A 10,177-nucleotide genomic window follows, 5' to 3' on the forward strand; every position below is an offset into this window, starting at 1 on the left:
GTCCCTTGGACTGCAAGGAGATCCAACCAGTCCATTCTAAAGGAGATCAGTCCTGGGTGTTCATTGGAAGGACTGATGCTAAAGCTGAAACTCCAATACTTTGGCCACCTCATGCGAAGAGTTGACTCATTGGAAAAGACCCTGATGCTGGGAGGGATTGGGTGCAGGAGGAGAAGGGGACGACAGAGGATGAGGTGGCTGGATGGCATCACTAACTTGATGGACATGAATTTGAGTGAACTCCGGGAGTTGGTGATGGACAGGGAAGCCTGGCATGCTGCAATTCATGGGATTGAAAAGAGTCGGACACAACTGAGTGACTGAACTGAACTGAACTGAGGCATCAATCTTGGTCAATGTTTCTTGTGTACTGAAGACACTGTGTGTTTTCTGATTACTGGATACAGTTATCTATAAATGCCTGTCAGATCAAACATCAGTTGGGTTGTTCAATTCTTCTATATCCTTAGTAATCTTTTGTTTGCTCAAGCTCTTAGTTACTGAGAAATGTGTTTTTAAAAGATCCCCATTTTAGAAGTGAATTTATCAATAACATCTCCTTGTAACTTGGTCGATTTTTTTTTCATGCATTTAGAAGTTATGTTGTTTGGTACAGACAGTCTGATCTTGGCATATCATCTTGATGAATCATTTCCTTGCATCCTTAAAAAATAAGTCCACGAGAGACTACTTTGCAATATTCATATACTTCTTGCCCAGCCTAATGGTCCACTTCCTTGACACTTCATTGGCTAAGGTGTAGATTTTCTAGTTCTGGAGAATGGGTGTCAGTTTTGAGGACATTCTCATTTAATTCTCACAATAACTCCACGTAGGGGAGGCACCATTACTGTCTCAGTTTTACGGATGTGAACATTAACAGCCAGATCGTTGAGAAACTTGATCAAAGTTATACAGCTAGTAAATGGTGGAGATGGTACTCAAACCATGCTTGTTTGGCTTTGGGGCCCAAATATACATAATATCTCATCTTAAATAGCTGAGGTAGATAAACTGGGTACATTAGGTATACACACACACACACACACACACACATACACACACACACACACACACACAAAGATCCCTTCAAAATCATCAGGGGGAACAATAAATACTAAAATATAAACGTAGGCAAGACACTAGAAGAAGTCATTTATAATAGAAAACAGTAATAAACAGAGAAAAAGATGTTTAAGCTCATTAACAATCATATGCTAATTAAAATAAGATATTACTTCCCACCTATTAGCGTAGCAAAGATTAACAAATTGATGAATTCCCAGGATCAGTTAGACTGAAGGAAAATAAATATTCTTACATACAACTGGTGGGTGCTTAAATCAAGACTTCTAGAAGACAAATAGGGAATATGTAATATGGAAAAAAATTCTCACATTTTTGAGAGAACAGTAAGGTTATAAAATAGCAATGGGGCAGAATATTTTAAAATTTAAATATATATATGTGTGTGTGTACATGTATATAAAATACTGTTAATTATCTACATCATATCAAACTGTTAACAGTAGTTATCGCTATTTGAAAGAATTACAGGAAATTTTTCCTCTCTCTTTTTTAATCTGTATAATTGATTTTTCGACAATAAACATACATTAATTTCATGACTCCTGAGCCTGAAAAATCAAAGGCTGGGATTGGAAAGAGTAAAGTAGGTCTGTACTGTCCCATAAGATGGCTGAGATAAAATATCAGGTGAAAAAAATTAAGTTACCAAATACTATAGATAATATAATCTCTTCACATAAAAGTTATATATTATATACATCATATATATATATAAATTCTAGATTATTATACACACCAAACATTTAGGATTGGGGAGAAGCCAGAGAAGACATTTATTTTCTATCCTTCTGTATTATTTTTTCCCAATAAGCATTAATCAGTTTGTAATTAAAACATTCAATTAAAAATATGAAAGTTGGAAGAGCCGCTGATCAAAATCCATCAAGCAGGCACATATTTTGTTCATTAAATCACAGACATATCAAACTCAAGTGCTTCCATCCACCAAAGCTTAACAGATGTTATTTAATGGCAAATAACATTACCCAGTCTAATACCTGAAAATCAAATAGATTTATAGACATTCTTACTCTAAGACTAGTATATGGAAATATACCAATGTTGGTATAACTGAATTGAATATTGGAAAATACTGGTCAATGCTGGAAAGTATTAACATATTCAATAATTATTTAGTTACACATGCTAATTGGGGATTCCCTGGAGGCTCAGCAGTGAATAATTCTCCTGTGATGCAGAAGACACAGGACACTCAGGTTCAATCTCTGGGTCAGGAAGATCCCTTGGAGGAGGGCATGGCAACCCACTCCAGTATTCTTGCCTGGAGAATCCCATGGACAGAGGAGCCTGGTGGGCTACAGTCCATAGCGTCAAAAGAGTTGGACACAACTGAAGTGACTGACCATGCACACACACACCTATTGATTAATTGATCAATAACAGCTCATGAATGTAAATTAGTCATAGAACCTCAGAGCATGAATATGGAAGGAGGCTTAGAGGTGAGGAAACAGGTTCTCAGAAGAAGACCATGGGAGGCAGTAATAGTCCCCTGAGTCCCAGTTCAGTTTTAGAAAATTTCTAGATGGATAACACAGATGACAACCATCCCAACAGTTCTAATGGCTCTTCCTATGGAGACTGAGGATGGAGCTCTCCTAGAGTGACTCAGTAAAGGTATTTCTTATTTCACCATCGCACATTCAACAAACATACCCATTGTTTAAAAAACTATGTATAAAACCCTATAAAGGGCAATTTACTGTTTTAGGAGACAGGATCTTGATCTTATCTCTGATTGGGGCTGTGGTACTTCCAACTTCCTGTGCTTCACCCAGACCCCTTCAAAAGCCTGTCCTTTCTAAGAGAGGTACTATGAGGCACCTGGCAGAGAGGTGCCTGTTCATCTCTGTGCAGATGTTCCTGAAGGGCAGAGGTCATCTGGGGGAGTCCTAGAGGTCAAGCAGGAGACACAGTCCTCACTTGCATTTAACCAAAGTCCTTCCCTCTGAGGCTGCCTCATCCTCCAGCCACAAATGGTTAACTCAGAAAAATTCTAACCTCTTCATAGACATACCTTTCATAACTAGAGCAAGTTCTTGAAGCATTCAGTGTTCTAATACTTCCACATGTTATAGAAAACACTTCTCTCTGAAAATGACTTTTTCCTCTTGAAAATAATAAATAAATAAAATAATTTTTTTTTTTTTTTGCCAGACGACATGCCTTGTGGGATCTTAGTTCCATGACCAGGGATTGAACTTCTGTCCCCCGCAGTGAAAGTGTAGAGTTTTAACCACTGGATCACCATGGAATTCCCAAAATGCATGTATTAAAAACACTTTGGACCAAGTCTAGTCCTCAGGTGTGGGTCTAAAAATTACAGCTGCTCTAATTCATTAAGAGCTGTAATCTCTTCTTACAGCTCACAGGACGAGATTAGCAAAACCGGTCCTTCTTGTTCCTAACGAAATAATTCCTACTATGCAAATGGTGGCAAGCCGGATTTGTTACACGTGTGGTTTCACTTTCAGTCACTGTGGTGTCTCACCTTAGCTCCTCACTGACCCCATCTCCCTTCACTGGGGACATCAAGTGCCTCACAACTATGTGCTGAGAAGAAGCAGAGACCGAAAGTGAGGAGGAGATGTTTTTTTCTCCTCCCCAAAGGGATCACTTGGGCAAAGTGATATGCAAAGGTACAAATCCTCTCTGGAAGCAGTCCTTTGCAATGTAGGGAGTCTGGGTTTGGGAAGAAGGGGATGGTCTGGTTTCCTTAGATGTTGTTGGAAGAAGAAGTGACTAAAAGTATCTCCGGATGGGTCTGATACAGGTGGTTTGGGGAGTGATGGGGGTGCGGGGTTCCTGGGTGCAAGGGAAGTACCCCACCAGAAATGGCATGCAAGGTCTCCATGACTCAGGACAAGGTACCCTCTAACGAGAAGCAGGAGCACAGACTTACTCTCATGCTATTTGGTGGTTGGCTGAAAATCTCTTGTAGTTACGGAACCTCTTCTCTAAAGCAAGTCTTAAGCAGAGCCATATATTAACATGTCAAACAGATTAAAAGGGTAGTTTCTTTGCTTGGAATTGCAGTGGAGGGAGGAATAAAGCCCCATAATCTGTCTTCCCTAAAGCCCCTGAGCAGAGCTGGACTCCATATCTCTCCCATTGGAGGGTATTGGTTCACCTGGAATAACTGGCAGGGTGGAGGAAACGAAGGAACAGGGTGAGGAAAAGAGCAACGTCCTGGGACTCATGGATTTCAATCCTGATATAAAACTTCGACATCAAAACTTCCAGGAGCGAAGATCCCATGTACCTTACCGCCAACAAACCAAAGCATAGAAGCAATATTATAACAAATTCAACAGAGACTTTAAAAACGGTCCACATCAAAAAAAAAAAATCTTTAAAAGAAAGCATAAAGGTGGGGTGATTGAGACTGTTTTAAATCTTGAACTGTCAAAAGCAAACTTGCTGTATGATACTGAAATAAAAGGGATGGTTCTGTGTGACCAGTTGTGGTGTAACAAGTGAAAAGTTCTTCACCAACACAGAGCATATCAAGCACCACAACAGGTCCAGGCAACCGGTGCTCTTGCCTACCCACGGTCCCCGCACACAATTTAAGCCACGCAACTTAGGACAGACAGCATAATATGGCTTCACTGGTGGCTCAGTGGTAAAGAATCTTGCCAATGCAAGAGATGTGAGTACGACCCCTGGGTCAGGAAGACCCCCTGGAGAAGGAAATGGCAACCCACTCCAGTATTCTTGCCTGGAGAATTCCATGGACGTAGCAGCCTGGTGGGCTGCAACCCATGGGATCACAAGAGTCCGATACAACTTAGCAACTAATCAACAACACTTAGGACCAAGGGCATAAAACAGAACGATAGGTTTGAAAAACGAATCCACCATATTTACTGTTTATGATCATAAATTGCTACTTGCCTTAGAATGAAGAGTAAGTTCATTACAAAGCATTTCTGCTCACCTACGGATCTAAATGCTAGACGTCTTTTTTTGAGGACTGAACCAAGAGCAAGGAACTTCTACACCTCATGGGAACTGCATGTGCCTTTGAAGTTTGGTACAAAACCCTAGAAGGTCCCAAGGAATCAGTAGATTGTTCTCCCAAAGTCCAGAGCGCACATTAGAGAAAAAAAAAAACAGAAAAATATATGCTTTCAGAACATCTTTCCCTCTAGCAATTCCAAAGAGGGTCACTCTGCAGCTCTTTTGGGCTTTTTCACTTTTGTCTGGCTCGCCAGCTGGCCTGGAGGACACGGAGAACAAGGGAGCTTTCATCTCTGGGTCACTGGTTGACATCCATCATGGATTAGGTCCAGTTCCATCCATGTGGATGGCGACTCACGGACTCCACTCACCTGAACGACACGGGTCAAGGCACACCCTGCACCAGGACATTGTCAGGCACGAGCTGTCCCACGGTTGCTCCACAGCCCAGAGGGGCATACAGACCAATGACAGAACAGAGGGCCCTGCCCGGAGCATTGGTTAACGACCTGAGAACTGCATGCCTCTTTCACCAACATATCAGAGATGTTAGCACACCAAGTGTGATATTTTATGGATAATTGCCCAGGAGTCACCCTTGAACCCTCCAAATAACTTCAGTTAACATCAACTATAATCACATAAAGCAGGGACAACACAGACGGGAAATCTGAGCCATTTGTTTTTAATCACTAGCATCTAATGAGAACTCAACTCTACCCTGCAAGAACTTAAGTCCCTTGACCCAGTTCTCTCTTTAAATCCTCACAATACGCTGAGTCAGGTACCATTTTACCCCAATTTTATAGGTGAAGAAACCACAGGAGGTTAGAGGGGTTGAGTAGCTGGATCAAGGGTGGCCAGGGATCTGAACACAGCAGAGCTGAGCTATGCTGCTTTTGGTTGAGACTTGATGCAGATAACACAATTTTCAATTAACATGAGAACTCTGGGGTAATATACAACATAAAATCAACACTTAGACGAGTCCCTTCCACATGGTAAGTAACCACCATCAACATTTCATCACTCACAGAATCAAAGACAATGCTTAGTCAACTTAACGTTATGGAAACAAATATTATTTACCTTTTTCTGGTGAACGACACAATCATACAACATATACAGATGCCTAATATCATCTGAAGGGCTTGCCAGGTAGCTCAGTGGTAAAGAATCTGCATGCCAATACCGGAACAATAGAAGACACAGGTTCGCTCCCTGGGTCAGGAATATCCCCTGGAGAAGGAAATGGCAACCCACTCCAATTTTCTTGCCTGGAGAATCCCATGGACAGAGGAGCCTGGCGGGCTACAGTCCACGGGGCTGCAAAGAGTCAGGCACGACTGAGCATGCATGCAACACGTGCACGCACGCACAATATCAGCAGGTCACAGATAACCTAAAACAATCACTGAAACTAAGGAAATACGGAAGTCTTTCTGAGTATTCCAGGTAGTGTGACTAAATAACATTATTCTACCTGACCAACGTAATAAAAAATGTTTGAAAATTTAAAAACTTCAAGTTGTCATAACTATATATAAATAAAGCCTTTGAAAAGATTTAAAATGTCATTTTAATGTCTAAAATTATAAAGCTTCCCAGTGAATCACCTGTTGTTTTCTTAAAGTTTAAAGTTGAGCACCTAGAAAAGAGCTTTACGCGTAATTTCCAATAAATCATTCTGGAATGAATGGCTGAATTCATGAATGTGCTTTTAAAACAGATAGACATTGTTCTTTCATTACGTTTGGGATTTTTTTTTTTTTATTCTGTGATGCAGGTTGTATGATGCTGCTGCTGCTGCGTCGATTCAGTCGTGTCCAACTCTGTGCGACCCCATAGACGGCAGCCCGCCAGGCTTCCCATCCCTGGGATTCTCCAGGCAAGAACACTGGAGTGGGTTGCCATTTCCTTCTCCAATGCATGAAACTGAAAAGTGAAATGAAGTCGCTCAGTCGTGTCCAACTCTAGCGACCCCATGGTCTGCAGCCCACCAGGCTCCTCCGTCCATGGGATTTTCTAGGCAAAAGTACTGGAGTGGGGTGCCAGTGCCTTCTCTGGCAGGTTGTATGACCTTCCCTTATTAATAATTTTTTTGGAAAAAAGAAAATCCCAGGACTATCATCCTGAAAGACAACAAGAAAAAACTAAATAACTGGTTAAAAATTAAGAACAGAAATGAAGTTTTTGCTTGTGCAACAAGACGTGTTTGTGTTAGTGTGTGTTAGTCGTTCAGTCGTGTCCAACGCTTTGCAACCCCATGGACTGCACCCACCAGGCTACTCCGTCCATGGGATTTTCTGGAAAAGAATACTGGAGTAGGTTGCCATTTCCTTCTTTAGGGGATCTTCCCCATCCAGGAATTGAACCCAGGTCTCCTGCATTGCAAGCAGACTCTTTACCGTGAGATAGGAGAGGTTTAAAAAAAAGAAGCTACTTTAAAATATCTTTATTAACATTTAAGAAAATACAAAATTGTTCTGTATGAAGCAGAATGAAAGAACATGAAACAAAAGTATATGTTTAAGCCACTGTGACTGATAAAAAGAGTAAAGACATTTTTTAGTATATATATAAAAAACTCAGGTCAAGAAAATACCTCCTTTTCAAAAGCATTTTTGTGCCTTGGCTTACCTTGGAGACTTAACGGTTTACCCAATGTGCTCTCAAAATTAACTATTCATTTTTTAAAAGAACTTCTAAGAATTAATATGAGCATAAACATAAAAATCACTGCCGTTATTTCCATAAAGTAAAATGCTAAATTAAATTTACGCTGACCAAACTATTCCAGAAACCTCCAATCCTTTTAAAAAGGAAAACAAATTAACAGAGCCTTATATAGAAAACAGAGAAAATTTCTACCAACAGTTTCTACACGATTCCAACAAAACTGAGTCTTTTCACCAATAGCAAATCTGAGATCCCCCAAGTATCCCCCACTCATTAGAAAAATCAATAGCACTACCTGCAGGGTGTACAAGGTTGCTTGTGCATAAGGCTTTTATCTCATTTTTAGCAACACTTTTTAAAAAATGCAGGATGTACACAACCTTGGCACTCACCATTACCGTGGCCTCCTGAACACAATCTGTTAAAAGTGTTGTGGTTCAGTTTGTCAAGCTTCATCGCACAGTTCTGCCAAATTGCAAAGCTAATGGGACAATCAAAAGGCTGCCTATACTGTACATCAGGTAAAGGAAGCCTTTAAAATCAAAGAGGGAGTTGTATTATTTAAGGAGACATGATTATTTAAACAAAAACAAGGAGAAAATGAGATTGAGGTAGCAATATGCTCCAAAAATTTTTTTTAATTAATAAATTAAGTAAAAATAATAAAAGAACCCAAATTGAATGTAATGTGTACTTTCTAAATCTGGCCTGCACTTGTATATCATTTCCATAGATACAGCATATAATTTGTGTTAGAAAAACTGATATATATGTGTGTGTATATATATACACACATATAACACCAAGCCATGAATTTAATTTTCATAATCACAATCTCATTTGCCTAAACATTGCATGCTAAATAACAGAAGTAGGAAGCAGTGGAAGACAAAATATTCACACCTCTGGAGGTTACATATTAATCAGCCCTAGTTTCTGCCTGGTATTTGCTAGAAGAAATCTGCAGGCAATGAAGCCTGATGCCTGATTCCATGTGTGACAAAGCATTTTTTTAAAAACTATTGATAAGCATATCGCTTTGATTTTTGACTATGCAATCCTAAGCATAAATTTCAAAGGCCAAGCACTGGTGGGTAAAACTTAATCTCAGTAGTTCTTGCAGTTCAAACAACTTTTATGAAGACAGAGGGGGTAAAAAGTGCAAGTGTTAAGTCTCTCAGTCAAGTCCAACTCTTTGCCACCCCATGGACTCTAGCCCGACAGCTCGTCTGCCCATGGGATTCTCCAGGCAAGAATACTGGAGTGGGTAGCCATTCTCTTCTCCAGGGGATCTTCCTGACCCAGGGATGGAACCCATATCTCCTGCATTGCAGGCAGATTCTTTACTATCTGAATCACAAGGGAAGCCCCAAGAGGATAGGAACCCGGCTCTATCTATTGGAACATAAACCTTTTTTATGGGTAAAAATATAAACATCTTTCACACTTACAAAATATGCACAACACATATTACTTGAGATAAAATCTAGCAAATCAGATTTGCGTATTGTCAACTCTCTCATCTTGCTGAGAAGCTAATTCATCTATGCAGTGGATACAGACAAAAATGGAATAAATTCATGGTCTGGGGCAGCAGTGTAATCGGGACATAGCTATTTTAAAATTAAAAGAAACCACATGCAAAGGAAAAGAAGGTGCAGAATATTTCCCAGAATCTGATTAAATACTTTTTTGACTTTTCCACTTTTTAAAATTGACTATTTAAAAATGTATGCTTGTTCCTACGGAGAAAAAGGAAGAGTAGTTAGGGAGAAAATCTGGAAAGATCCCTAAAGTTACAAAAATTTACACACAAGTCTCATCTTCCAACAGCTGTTACTAAAGTTCCTACACTTGTAAAATAAAGCACAACAAAACACAAGACTGGAAGGAAACTCCATCTACTTTACTTTCTGAGTTGGGATTCACACACCTGCCTAATGAATTTTCTCTCTCACACTTTCTCCCTCAAATCTCCAAAGAGACGTATGCACATTCATGCAAACACACACGATGTATCAATTACTGGACATGCAGGTTCATCAACACCACGACCCAGGACACAAATCACGAAATGAATCAGGATAAATAACGAGGGCAGTGAGAAATGGGTTTCTTTCAAAGCCCGCTCGATCCTTTATGCCCTATTTCTTTCTACAAGTTTCCTCTTCAGCGAAGAACTTTAAAGGATCAGGAAGACAAAACAGGTTGCATTAAAAGAAGAGAAACAGAATGCTCGCTATTCTGGAGCCCTGCAAAATCAGCCAGACGACTAAGGCTGCGCAGAAGTGCAGGACGAAAGAACACCAGCCCGGACCCTAGATACCCGAGTTAAGCATCTTGCAAGTGAGAAAAGTAAATACATGATAGTGGTCACTGTCATTAAGAATAAAAGCAGTAATAACGATCGTCACCACGGGGTTCC

Source organism: Bison bison, unplaced genomic scaffold (genome assembly GCF_000754665.1).
Source record: "Bison bison bison isolate TAMUID 2011002044 unplaced genomic scaffold, Bison_UMD1.0 scf7180017864345, whole genome shotgun sequence".
In the NCBI taxonomy this organism is placed as follows: Eukaryota; Metazoa; Chordata; class Mammalia; order Artiodactyla; family Bovidae; genus Bison; species Bison bison.